The sequence below is a fragment of the Bos taurus genome, chromosome 5 (assembly GCF_002263795.3).
Source record: "Bos taurus isolate L1 Dominette 01449 registration number 42190680 breed Hereford chromosome 5, ARS-UCD2.0, whole genome shotgun sequence".
In the NCBI taxonomy this organism is placed as follows: domain Eukaryota; kingdom Metazoa; phylum Chordata; class Mammalia; order Artiodactyla; family Bovidae; genus Bos; species Bos taurus.
This window is the reverse complement of record NC_037332.1, coordinates 88,008,415-88,022,136: the sequence shown is the minus strand read 5'-3', so window position 1 is coordinate 88,022,136 and position 13,722 is coordinate 88,008,415. Positions and strand designations below refer to the sequence as shown.

The window sequence follows — 13,722 nt, the reverse complement described above, 5'->3', positions numbered from 1 at the left end:
TTTCAGTGTTGACCATCTGGGGATGTCCATGTATAGAGTCTTCTCTTGTGTTGTTGGAAGAGGGTGTTTGTTATGACCAGTGCATTTTCTTGGCAAAACTCTATTAGTCTTTGCTCTGCTTCATTCCGTATTCCAAGGCCAAATTTGCCTGTTACTCCAGGTGTTTCTTGACTTCCTACTTTTGCATTCCAGTCCCCTATAATGAAAAGGACATCTTTTTTGGGTGTTAGTTCTAAAAGGTCTTGTAGGTCTTCATAGAACCGTTCAACTTCAGCTTCTTCAGTGTTACTGGTTGGAGCATAGACTTGGATTACTGTGATATTGAATGGTTTGCCTTGGAAATGAACAGAGATCATTCTGTCATTTTTGAGATTGCATCCAAGTACTGCATTTTGGACTCTTTTGTTGACCATGTTGGCCACTCCATTTCTTCTGAGGGATTCCTGCCCGCGGTAGTAGATATAATGGTCATCTGAGTTAAATTCACCCATTCCAGTCCATTTCAGTTCGCTGATTCCTAGAATGTTGGCATTTACTCTTGCCATCTCTTGTTTGACCACTTCCAATTTGCCTTGATTCATGGACCTGACATTCCAGGTTCCTATGCAATATTGCTCTTTATAGCATTGGACCACTGCTTCTATCACCAGTCACATCCACAGCTGGGTATTGTTTTTACTTCGGCTCCATCCCTTCATTCTTTCTGGAGTTATTTCTCCACTGATCTCCAGTAGCATATCGGGCACCTACTGACCTGGGGAGTTTCTCTTTCAGTATCCTATCATTTTGCCTTTTCATACTGTTCATGGGGTTCTCAAGGCAAGAATACTGAAGTGGTTTGCCATTCCCTTCTCCAGTAGACCACATTCTGTCAAATCTCTCCACCATGACCCACCTGTCTTGGGTTGCCTCACGGGCACGGCTTAGTTTCATTCAGTTAGACAAGGCTGTGGTCCTAGTGTGATTAGATTGACTAGTTTTCTGTGAGTATGGTTTCAGTGTGTTTGTCCTCTGATGCCCTCTTGCAACACCTATTGTCTTACTTGGGTTTCTCTTACCTTGAGCGTGGGGTATCTCTTCACGGCTGCTCCAGCAAAGCGCAGCCATTGCTCCTTACCTTGGATGAGGGGTATCTCCTCACCACCGCCCTTCCGGACCTTCAACGTGGGATAGATCCTCTAGGCCCTCCTGCGCCCGCGCAGCCATGGCTCCTTGGACGTGGAGTTGGTCCTCCTGGCCACCATCCCTGGCCTCAGGCGTGGGGTTGCTCCTCCCGGCCGCCCTTGCCTCAGGCGTGGGGGTGTGGGGAAGTTCCTCCCGCCCACCGCCTCTGGCCTTGATTGTAATAGGGTGGAAAATACCATCTTAACAACAGACACCAGAGTCTCTTTTGGAAAGATAATTCCCCTTGTTTAAGTGGTGCTAGAGAGGACTCTTGAGAGTCGCTTGGACAATAAGGAGATCAAACTAGTCAATCCTAAAGAACATCAACCCGGAATATCATTGGAAGGACTGATGCTGAAGCTGAAACTCTAATATTCTGGCCATGTGATGCAAACAGCTGACTCATTGGAGAAGATCCTGATACTGGGAAAGATTGAGGGCAGGAGGAGAAAGGGAGAGCAGATTAGATGGTTGGATGGCATCACCGACTTAATGGGCAGGAGTTTGTGCAAACTCAGGGAGATAGTGAAGGACAGGGAAGCTTGGCATGCTGCAGTTCATGGGGTCACAAAGAGTCGGACATGACTTAGCAACTGAACAAGTTTAGAGGTGCTTTTGGGTGTTAAGGTTATATTTTAAGAATAGGTCCTGGAAACAGAAAGGAAAATAAGTAACTAACCTCTCCTCATATGTAATTAAGGGGAATTTGGAGGTGGAGAGAGCCAAAGGTTGAAATGAAGGGAGAATTTAAGAAAGGAAATAAAGAGTAACAACACCCTGAGAGGCTAGTGAGTAGCTGTAATACACCCAGTGGGACCTTCTCAGTGACAGGTACTGAGAAGAATTGTCCTTCAAATACTTTTACAAACAGAAATGTCAGATGTTTCCTCTTTATATTCTTTGCTTGAGTTTTTCAGTGTTTCTGCTCTCTTACCTCTAACCTTCTATAGATTTCGCTACTTGCATAATGCCTTTGGGAACAGTTATTCTGGAAAAGCTAGGGAAAGAAAGCTTTCATCCATGTCTACACTGATGTGAAGCAGAAAGAGAGGAACAGTCACAGGAAATCCTATGAGCAGACAAGTAAACTAAAAGTAACTAAAGGAAATAGGTAATTGTAATAGACAATGGTCTAGTAAATTTAAGCTTATGGAAATTCCCAAAATAATGGGGAGAGCAATGAACTCTGGCAAATTCAGGGTAAGAGTTCCAGGTCAATCTGAAAAAAATTTCAATGCATAGTTGACCTCTACTCACATTTAAATTCATCTGATGACTTCATCCCCTGAAAGAGGAAATGGCAACCCACTCCAGTATTCTCGCCTGGAAAATCCCATGGACAGAGGAGCCTGGTGGGCTGCAGTCCAAAGGGTCACACAAAGTTGGATACAACTGAGCACACATGCACTGATAACTTCTTAATCTCAGGCTCCAGTCCAGCTCCCAAACGTTTTAAAATTAAGTGTCAGAATAGCATAATGGTTAAGAGTGTAAACTCTGAAACCCTAATAACTACATTTGAATCTCATATCTAGCACTGTGAACTTGGCCAAGTCTCTTAAGCTGTATGCACTATAGTTTCTTCATCTGTAGAACAGAGATACTAGTTGTATCTAGCTTACAGGCATGCTTTATTACATGAGTTAATACTTGCAATGTATTTAGAGCAGTATCTGTCCCATTGTCAATACTCAATAAACATTAGCATTCATTACTACAACCAATAGACTGCTGGCAACTTCCACTTTGATTCATTTACACACTCAACACTTACTTTTTGAGTACCTGTTACGTGCCAGGCATTGTTCTATGCAATATGGGAGACAGTGGTGAATATAAACAAAGTCATTTTTGCTCTCTTGGAGCCTGTATTTGAGTGAGAAGAGACAACTAATAAGCAAAAAATGAACACTATGTGGGGAGTTCCATAAAGAAAATAAAGGAGGATCATAGGGAAAGAGAGGGTGGCATGCTGCTATTTTATTTAGTGACATTTTAGCAGAGGTCTGAAGAAAATGAGACAGCATGTCCTGTGGAGATCTACAGGAAGCATCTCAAACTCAGCATCCTCTTCTCATTATCTTTTGCAATGACCATGTTACTTATGTGAACAAATAAACATACATTCTTTCCCTTCTCGAAGCTTCTGTACCCAACTGGTCACTATTTTCCTTTTTATAACATCCTTTGAGTCTACTTTCTTGTCTCTATTACATACAGATTGAGCCACATGAAATGGACATTTTATAGATTAAAAATAGTTGAATATGGGTATGTGCTCGCCCATTACTTACATACTTATGCATGTATATATAGGTATAGTCAAAGCTATGGTTTTTCCAGTAGCCAGGTATGGATATGAGAGATGGACCATAAAGAAGGCTGTGCCAAAGAATTGATGCATTTGAACTGTGGTGCTATTAAAGACTCTTGAGAACTTGGACAGCAAGGAGATCAAACCAGTCAATCCTAATGGAAATCAACCCTGAATATTCACTGGAAGGACTTACACTGAAGCTGAAGCTCTAATACTTTGGCTACCTGATGTGAAGAACCAACTCACTGGAAAAGGCCCTGATGCTGGGGAAGATTGAAGGCAAAAAGAGAAGAGGTCAGCAGAGGATGAGATGGTTAGATGGCATCACTGACTCAATTGACATGAGTTTAAGCAAACTCTAAGAGATAGTAAAGGACAGGTAAGTCTGGTGTGCTGCAATCATGGGGTCGCAAAGAGTCAGACATGACTTAAGTGACAGAACCATGCTCACCAAGCTCCAGAGCACACAGAAGGACTATATCCCAGAATCCCTTGTGGCTGGGTAGAGCCACATGATGTGCTTTGGACAGAACTACTGTATGACACTGCTGAGCAAGGACCCTCAAATCTCTAATACTCAATATTTGCTGCCCTAGTCTTTATTTTGTCAGTAAGACAGAATAAAGTAGACATAGTCAAGGATTCTATGGCTCTAGGAAAATGGTGGAACCACTGTGGAGAAATTTAGGTTCATAAATGACAACATGGAATTGATCCCTTCCCCTTCCTCAAATGACCTCAAATTATATTTGAATGGGAAAGGTTATATTATTGTATCAATAAAGATTTGGAGTAGTTCATTAGAGCAATTAGCACACCCTAACTAATGTATATCCTCAATGCCACAGTTTTATTTCAGATAATCATATATCCTCCTCTGTATCATAGCAACAATATCCAAACTGATCTCTCAGTTTCCAGTCCATCCTTCTCAAGGCTCCCCAAGTCACTGTCCCAGGTCCCAGTGTGACCATATCACTCCCTATCAAGGAGGAATTCTTCAATGGTTTGTCCTTAGCTTGTCCAACCAATCTGGATATTCAAAACCTTTCATGATATAATCCCTGTCTACTTCTCCAGCATCTCTTTTTGCTATCACCATCAGCACTCTTTGCTTTTGCTCAGGCCAATTACCTGATGTTGCTCAAGCGGTCCACACACACTCATGCCTCCAAGCCATTGTACATGCTAGCTTTCTGTCTGAAGTGAACACCCCTATTGCCCTGCTAATTTCTACTAATTTTTCAGGACTCAACTCATAGCATCTGCTAGAGAAAGTTTTCCATGACCCCAAGCCTCGATTAGGTAGCTAACTTTTAGCACTCCTCTAGCACTTTAGTTTTATTAAGGTACTAATTACCTTGTCATGTAATCTTCTCTTTATGTTTCCTTTACTGAATTCCTTCAGAAAAGGCTAATATCCTTTATCTCTGTGTTCCCTAAGCCAAATACTGTGCCTGACACAGTGAAAGCATTCACTGTGAATAAATGCATACAGGAATCAAGGAATTCCTAAGCATGTTTGCATCTTTGTCACAGAATGTATTTAATCCATTCCAAAATATTCTGCAGAACAAAATGTCTTTTTTTTTTTTTTTCAGGAATATTAAGAAAATACAAGAGATACTTCTGATTGCCTTCACATTTGTCGAGCAACATTTTCTTTCACTAGCTTTTATGCAAACTATTACCCTGCCTTACCAGAAAATGGGTAATTAGAAACTGAATAACGCACTTAAATACAAATCTCTCATTACAAGCTGGTTCATTTTCCTGTAAAAAGAATATGATAATTCTTGACAAACATCAAACTCTCTAAGAATCCAATAATCATTTTTCAATCTCAGGAACCATTTAGAAAAATTTCATTGTTTTCCAGGACAAATAAAATTGTGCTTATTTTTCTGATCAAAGTTGTTCTTTTGTGGCTTCTTTTGTAGTTCTCAGAATAACAGTTATATTCATTTCTCTAAATTTCCATATTTAAAGCCTGGCCTTCCCAAGTGGCACTAGTGGTAAAGAACCCATCTGCCAATGCGGGAGACATACAAGACACAGATTTGATCCCTGGGTAAGGAAGATCCCCTGGAGAAGGAAATGGCAACCCACTCCAGCATTCTTGCCTGGAAAATCCCATGGACAAAGGATCCCAGCGGACTACGGTCCACGGGGGTCACAAAGAGTTGGACACGACTGAAGGGACTTAGCATGCATGCAATAAACACTTTACTTGCTTCACTGCTTTCCATCTTTGTGGGAATTTAATGCCACCAGTAAACTTTAAAAACGGAATTTCTTTTAAGATATAAAGTTAAGTGAGGTATATTCTAATCTGTGGAATACGACCATATAAGTAACAATATATGGCAATGTTGGTACCAAACAGTAATACTGTATTTTAAAAAAATAGATTCCATTTTAAAAGCCAACAGATTTTGCTATATTTGTATCTCACAAAGATTTTAATACAGTAATGGGCTTCCAATTATAGAGAGGGTACTTTAAGACTACACACTCAGTCTCTTCCTTGCTTAATGCAAACTATGCAACCTCAAGCAAGTTACTTCATCTCTTTATGCCTCAGTTTTCCTTCTCTGAAAAAAGATGGAAATGACAAGAGCACTTGTCATAGTTATAGGGTCACTGTGAGGTCTAGCTGAGTTCATATATATGATATGAAGAGTGTGTGGCACATAAGAATTCTACAATTTTTTCTCTTTCGTCATTACCACCATCATGATCATTACTATCAACATGGTCATCATCACCACCATCATCACCACAATCACCATCATCATCATAATCACCATTATCATATTCACCATCATTACCACCATCACCATCATCACCACCATCAGCACCATTATCATATTCACCACCATCACCACCATCACCATCATCACCACCATCATCATCACCACTATTAACACTGTCATCACCATCACCATCATCACCAGCATCATCACCATCATCACCAGCATTATCATCATAATCACCATTATCATATTCACCACCATCACCACCATCACCATCATCACCACCAGCATCATCACCACCATCATCATGACCACTATTAACACTGTCATCAGCATCAACATCATCACCACCATCATCATCACCATCATCACCAGCATCATCACCACCATCATCATCACCACTATTAACACTGTCATCACCATCACCATCATCACCACCATCATCACCATCACACCACCATCATCACCACCATCATCATCATAATCACCATTATCATGTTCACCATCATTACCACCATCACCATCATCACCACCATCAGCACCATTATCATATTCACCACCATCACCATCATCACCACCATCATCATCACCACTATTAACACTGTCATCACCATCACCATCATCACCACCATCATCATCACCACTATTAACACTGTCATCAGCATCAACATCATCACCAGAATTATCATCGTCATCACTGTCATCATCTTTCTATCTCTTTTCTCTGCAAGAACAAGTGATGAAAAACTGATTCTTAAAGAACCCAGAGAAAGAAAATATTACTGCCAAAGGAACAAGTTATAAATGAACAGAAAAGCTACTTCCTAGGCAGGATATGGCTGGCACAAGTTTATATAGGCATTACTAGAATACTGAAGTGAGTATTAACTGTACATTTGTCAGTTTTTACTATTTTGTGGAAAAAAATTAAATACATGACTGATATTCAAACTGTCAATGAACACTTGGAAATAACAAGAAAAGAATAAGTCTAAGGGTCAGTGAAAATGGTCAATGTCAGGTAATTTGTCAGAGATTTATTGAGAGCAAAAAAGGAATATCAAACAATCTTTTCTATAATCAAAAAGAGAAAAGCTAAATATCATCAAAGTTTTATGAAAGAATGAGATTTCTCCAAAATACAATAAAATGTAGCATCTCTATTTATCACAAAGAATGTATTTGTGCCCTCCAAAATGTAATTTAAAAGTTAATGGAACCACTTGTACGAACACCTTTAATGTTTATTCTAGGTATCACATTTACTTAATTAATGATATATTTCATTATTTGACTATTTAATTTAAAAATCTGTCAATAAAATCACTGTCATAAATCTAAAGTAAATAATGTCTTAATGTCATTGAATGTGAATGTGTTAGTCGCTCACACATTAGTACAACTCTTTGTGATCCCACGGATGGTAGCCTGCCAGGCTCCTCTGTCCATGGAATTTTCCAGCCAAGAATATTGGAGTGGGTAGAGTCTTTATTTCTTTGATTACTTCTCAATCAAAAAGTTAGAAGATAACTTACATTTTATTTTGTGGTATAAACTCAACTCAAACTGAAAATCTGGGAAAAGTCTGAAGAAAGGGATCTTTTCCCTCTAGGAATCTGGGGGCAGGGGTATAGAGGAGGATATCAGTTGAACTTAAGAGCTAAGAAATAGTTAAGGCAGGGGCACTTGATACCACTGTGCAGTCTGCTGACTGATCCAAAGAAACAAAGACTTCATGTTCTACTCGACTTTGGATGACTTTGCAGGTTGAATGCTAGATACTACCACCAAAAGATATGACTAATTTGGGGAGATATTTTCATGAGAATTTTTTAAAATGAAATTATTATCAACTAATCATTTACAAATCCCAAAAGCCACCAGAGAGTGTATTTAATAGTCATGGGAGAGCTAATGGAAATATCCCACTAGCTGTGCCACCTGTACTTTGCAAAGAATACTTGTACAGGCAGCCACAAGACATGTCAGGGTGTCCATGACTGATCTGCAAAGAACACTCATTGTATTTGATGTGGTCATTACATAGAAAGGTCATTATCTCTAAAACATAATCAACTACCAGACTTAACTTCCACTGAACCTTTCTAATCCATTCTTGTGTACGGTCATTTGATCACTAGGGTTTTGTGCTACTCAAGCAAGCTTGCTCTACTTCTGAAAATCAAGACAGAATGCTGGTTTGTATATAATCACAACACGGTAGGTCTAAAATTGTGAATGAAAAGGTCTGTGTAGGAAGTAAGCTCTGTATAAACTCTACAAAATGATTACTGAGAAGCTTGGAATTTACAATTAACTAAACTCATAAACATTCAGAAAACTAAGATCATGGCATCTGGTCCCATCACTTCATGGGAAATAGATGGACAAACAGTGGAAACAATGTCAGATTTTATTTTTGGGGGCTCCAAAATCACTGCAGATGGTGATGGCAGCCATGAAATTAAAAGACACTTACTCCTTGGAAGGAAAGTTATGACCAACCTAGATAACATAATAAAAAGCAGAGATATTACTTTGCCAACAAAGGTCCGTCTAGTCAAGGCTATGGTTTTTCCTGTGGTCATGTATGGATGTGAGAGTTGGACTGTGAAGAAAGCTGAGCACCGAAGAATTGATGCTTTTGAACTGTGGTGTTGGAGAAGACTCTTGAGAGTCCCTTGGACTGCAAGGAGATCCAACCAGTCCATTCTAAAGGAGATCAGTCCTGGGTGTTCACTGGAAGGACTGATGCTGAAGCTGAAACTCCAATACTTTGGCCACTTCATGCGAAGAGTTGACTCGTTAGAAAAGACCCTGATGCTGGAAGGGATTGGGGGCAGGAGGAGAGGGGAAGACAGAGGATGAGATGGCTGGATGGCATCACCAACTCGATGGACATGAGTTGGAGTGAACTCCGGGAGTTGGTGATGGACAGGGAGGCCTGGCGTGTTGTGATTCATGGGGTTGCAAAGAGTCAGACATGACTGAGCGACTGAACTGAACTGAAACTCATAAACATATACTCGGGAAGAGAAGAATCCAACTTCAAGGCTTGTTTACAACTCACATGGTGGGATACAGATCATTGAAATACCCCATCTTTGAGTAAACTGGATAAACTCATTTTTAAGTAGCATTAAATGATGTTTTTCTCTTTATGTAAGTGAAGCATAGTAATTGTATAATTGTAGAGAAATTAAGAAATATAGATAAGCATAAAGAAGCATGTTTGGCATATGGTAAATGTTCAATAAATACATGTTGAATGATGAGAAGGAAAAATAAAATAATAATCACATAACAATTTCACCATTCAGAGTTGACCTCTATTAACACACCGATTTCCATCTTTCAACACACACACACACACACACACACACACACACACACACACCCCTAAAAGCAGGACTGAAATTTATATACTACTCAGAAAAATCTTACTCACTTTTTACCCTTTACAGTTGCCTTCATCTTGTTAGATTCTTACTAATGACAGAAGAAAACCTTCAATTTGTCAGTTTAAAGTAATTCAGTGTCTTTTGAAGTAAAACAGTCTTTGGGGTAAATATTTTATCCATTTAAAATGCAAAACTTGGGGCTTTCTTGGAGGTCCAGTGGTTAAGACTCTGAGTTTCCAATGCAGGGCTTGGGTTCAGTTCCTGGTAGGAGAACTAAAATCCCACATGCCTCATGGCCAAAAAAACAAAACATAAAACAGAAGGAATATTGTAAAAAATTCAATAAAGAATTAAAAAATGGTCCAAATTTTTAAAATCTTTAATAAAATAAGATAAAAAAATAAAATGCAAAACTCCATCAGAGCTATTTTTCCTCTTTCAGGGAGTCTCTCCTGCTCATCTCTCTTCTTGAGTCTCATAGTAATAATGGATTCTCTGGTCATCTCTAACTTGGTGTGGTTGCTGTTATCGGATTCTTAGGGTTTAGCTCTAGTGTCTCTGAGATGTGGCTAGTATCTCTGGGTTTTTTGGACACCAAGCTGACTTCTACTCAAGTCATGGTCCCCTCTGCTGTTCTGTAATCCATGGCTGCCTGCCTTTCCCCAATGTGGGGCCTCTTCTTCTCCACTGGTACTTTATTTTTTTTTTCCCAGCCAGGCAGCACCGCATATGGGATCTTAATTCCCCAGCCAGGGATCAAATCCATGCCCCTGAAGTGGAAGTGCAAAGTCCTAACCACTAAACTGCCAGAGAATTCCCCCTCCATTGGTATTTCTAATGTTTTTGTATCTTTCTACTGGAAATATGGAAATGTCATAATTCTCAAAATATCCAGGGAGGCTATGGAGATCTGGAGATATTATCTCAAGCCCACCTTTGGGCACACTCTTCAGTCATTTTTAATTCACCTCCCAGCACCAACATGGACTCCACTTGGGCTACCAGTTGCCTTGGAGAGATATGTGGTCCTTTCAGACACACACCCTGCTCATACACTCTCTTAATACCCCAACTCTCCAATGTATACCATCACCTGGAAAAAAGAAAAGGAGGCATGAGGACAGATGGAGAAGAAAGGAAAAAACAGAGAACAGAAGAATAGGAAACAAAGGGACAAGAAGAAGAGGTGAATGAAAAATGCTACCAAGAACAAATGGGAAGGTAAAATCAGGGGATCAAAAGCTTGTGTGCTACAGAATTAGAGAAATAAATAGAGAAAAGGAACAAAAATCACTTCACTTCTTTCCCTATCACTGACTCCATTCTTTATATGCCACAATGATCAACAATCTAGAGAGAAATAGCAAAGGGAAGAAAATAATAAAGAAGAGGAGGTGAAAAGGTCTGTCCCACTTGCTCTCTTCAACTTCAAGGACTAATTATACACCCATTCCTCTCACCTCTAATTCTTTCTAATCATGAACTGCAAACAGCCCCAAACAGACCTCAGCAGACTGCAAAACAGTTGATTCTATGGCTAGGCAAGAACAGAGGCTAAGAGTTAATTATATTACAGTTGTTGAAAACAGAACGTCTATTTTAATGTTGTGATTCAAGTTTTAGTAGATTACATCAGCTTTTAAAGTTAACCATCTTTGGCACTTACACGTAGATGTGGAGCAAATAGCGATTTCTTCCATTTCTCCGTCCTGAGTCACTGCCTACCTAAGCTAGAAAGTATTTTGATAACAAATTTAATATTTTATATATACACAAAAGTCATTCTCCTATCTCTTGAAAACATGGTTAATATCAACTTCTCCCACTGTTCAAAACTGGGAAAGAAAGGTTAAAAAAAAGAGAACAGCACATATGCTGAAATCATCTTAATATCGTGCTCTATAATCACAGTGTTTTAGGATGATAGACCAAATATACTTGTAGAAAGGATCACTTTGGGGGAAAATGCATTGATTTATTATATCTGCTTTTGGGTTAATTTTATTTTTAACACATGAGTCAATATCATTTAGCATCATCCTGTAAGGGTTTCCTGCAACTAGGTGGAGCAGTTAAGTGCTCCTCAGAATCTCTGGAAAAAGTCTTGTTAGGTCATATGCTGAGTTGAAAAAGCATGGTCCAGAGAAATGTTCAGCAAGAGAAGCTGACTCACAAGAAGGCGTCATAGGGGGGGGAAAAAAAAAACACCTTTTTGCTCTTCTTGAGTAGTTTTAATCCATGAATCAAGGTACATGAGAAAACCCCTAATTTTCCAAAAAGAAAATGTCCAATACTTAAAGAAGAGAGAAAAGACACTAAAGAGTTTGTGTCTTTGTCATAGTTGGTAAAAATTACTCATTCAAAATACCAAAGGAATATTAATTAAATAAGAACTCAATGTGGAAGAAAAGCAAGTAATATTCAGTCAGTTCCATCACTTAGTCATGTCTGACTCTTTGTAACCCCATAAACTGCAGTACACAAGGTTTACCTGTCCATCACCAACTCCCGGAGCTTGCTCAAACTCATGTCCAGTGAGTCGGTGATGCCATCCAGCCATCTCATCCTCTGTCGTCCCCTTCTCCTCCTGCCTTCAATCTTTCCCAGCATCAGGATCTTTTCCAGTGAGTTAGTTCTTTGCATCAGGTAGCCAAAGTATTGGAGCTTCAGCTTCAGCATCAGTCTTTCCAATGAATATCCAGGAATGATTTCCTTTAGGATTGACTGGTTTGATCTCCTTGCAGTCCAAGGGACTCTCAAGAGTCTTCTCCAACACCACAGTTCAAAAGCACCAATTCTTTGGCACACGGCTTTCTTTGTGGTCCAACTCTAACGATTTTCATAGTGACTGTTCAGTTGAAGATTCTAGGTTCTTTTTTCAAGTGTTTAGCTTTTTTTAAGAGACAGATATTCTCCAATTGCCACTTCTGATCTGAACATCATAGCTGAGGCAAGCAAGGAGAAAGAAGTATTGGCCGCAGGAAATTCTACAGAAGTAGGGGGAAAAAAGACCAGAAGGACCTTACCGAGGCTGCGGAAACTCAACTAACTCCAACTGGGTGTCTTTGCTTGGTCATTTCCTATGGAAATTCAGCCAAATGAACAACTTCAGTCTCGGGAGTGCAGAGCAAAACTGGAAACAACTGTCTTTATTTGCAAGTCAGATTCTGACTAAAGAAGCTGGAGTCTGGAGCTGGCAGCTGCTGGTGTGGTTTCTCACTGTGGCAGGCTTCCTGCTCTGCACCCTACTGATCACACTTGTTCTGCAGTCTAGCTTTGGGAGTTGTTCTCTGTTTCCTCAATGTTTCATCAGCCTCCCAATGATTTTAAGATCCATTTTTAAAAGTCCCTTTATGCTTAGACTACCTAGAATGGATTACATTCTCCACAATAAATCTTCAACAATAGAATGTTTCTAATTATTAAAAAAAAGACTTAATTCTTTGATTCCCTCCTTCCTATTTTTTTTTTTGTTTTGTTTTGCTATACAGATTTCAAGATTATCATTGTAGGATTGACTTTCAGAAGTGTTATTACTAATTCAAAAGGTAAGAACATTTTTAAGTTTCTTAATAGATGTAAATTCTTTTGTTTTTCTAAAACAAAAGATTGCACTAATTTAGTCCCCCACTGTTCTCCTGTGAGAATGAACATCATTATTGTTTCTCTTTATTTTTGCTATTCTGATGGTTAAAAATAGATAGCTTGCTACTTTGATATAATTGTATTTAACTATCAATACTGTGAATACTTGCTCATCTCATGGGCCCTCTGTACTTCTTTATGACTTTTCCACCTTTATATCCAATTATCTCCTGGGCTGTAATATTTTTGGTGTCTATTTACATACTATCTTTAAATATGGAAGAGTTCTACCCTTTTTCTTTTCATAGCTGATGTAAATTCTCCCCCAAATCATTGTTGGATTTTCTACTTTATTCATGTTCCGGGAATGAAGAAATTTAAAAGTTCTGGAGTCAAATAATCATCCTCCTGTGATTTCTGCCAGCAGAAAACATTCCATCCTCAGAACAATAGTAACATTAATGTTATTTTTGTGTGGTTGTTGTCTTTTTCTAAAAAA

At 39.2% G+C, this 13,722-nt stretch overlaps 1 protein-coding gene across 2 annotated transcripts in view; it reads right to left on the bottom strand.

Moving 5' to 3' along the window:
- The window catches only part of ST8SIA1 (ST8 alpha-N-acetyl-neuraminide alpha-2,8-sialyltransferase 1), a 183,223-nt gene that overhangs the window by 37,250 nt on the left and 132,251 nt on the right, over nucleotides 1-13,722 (bottom strand).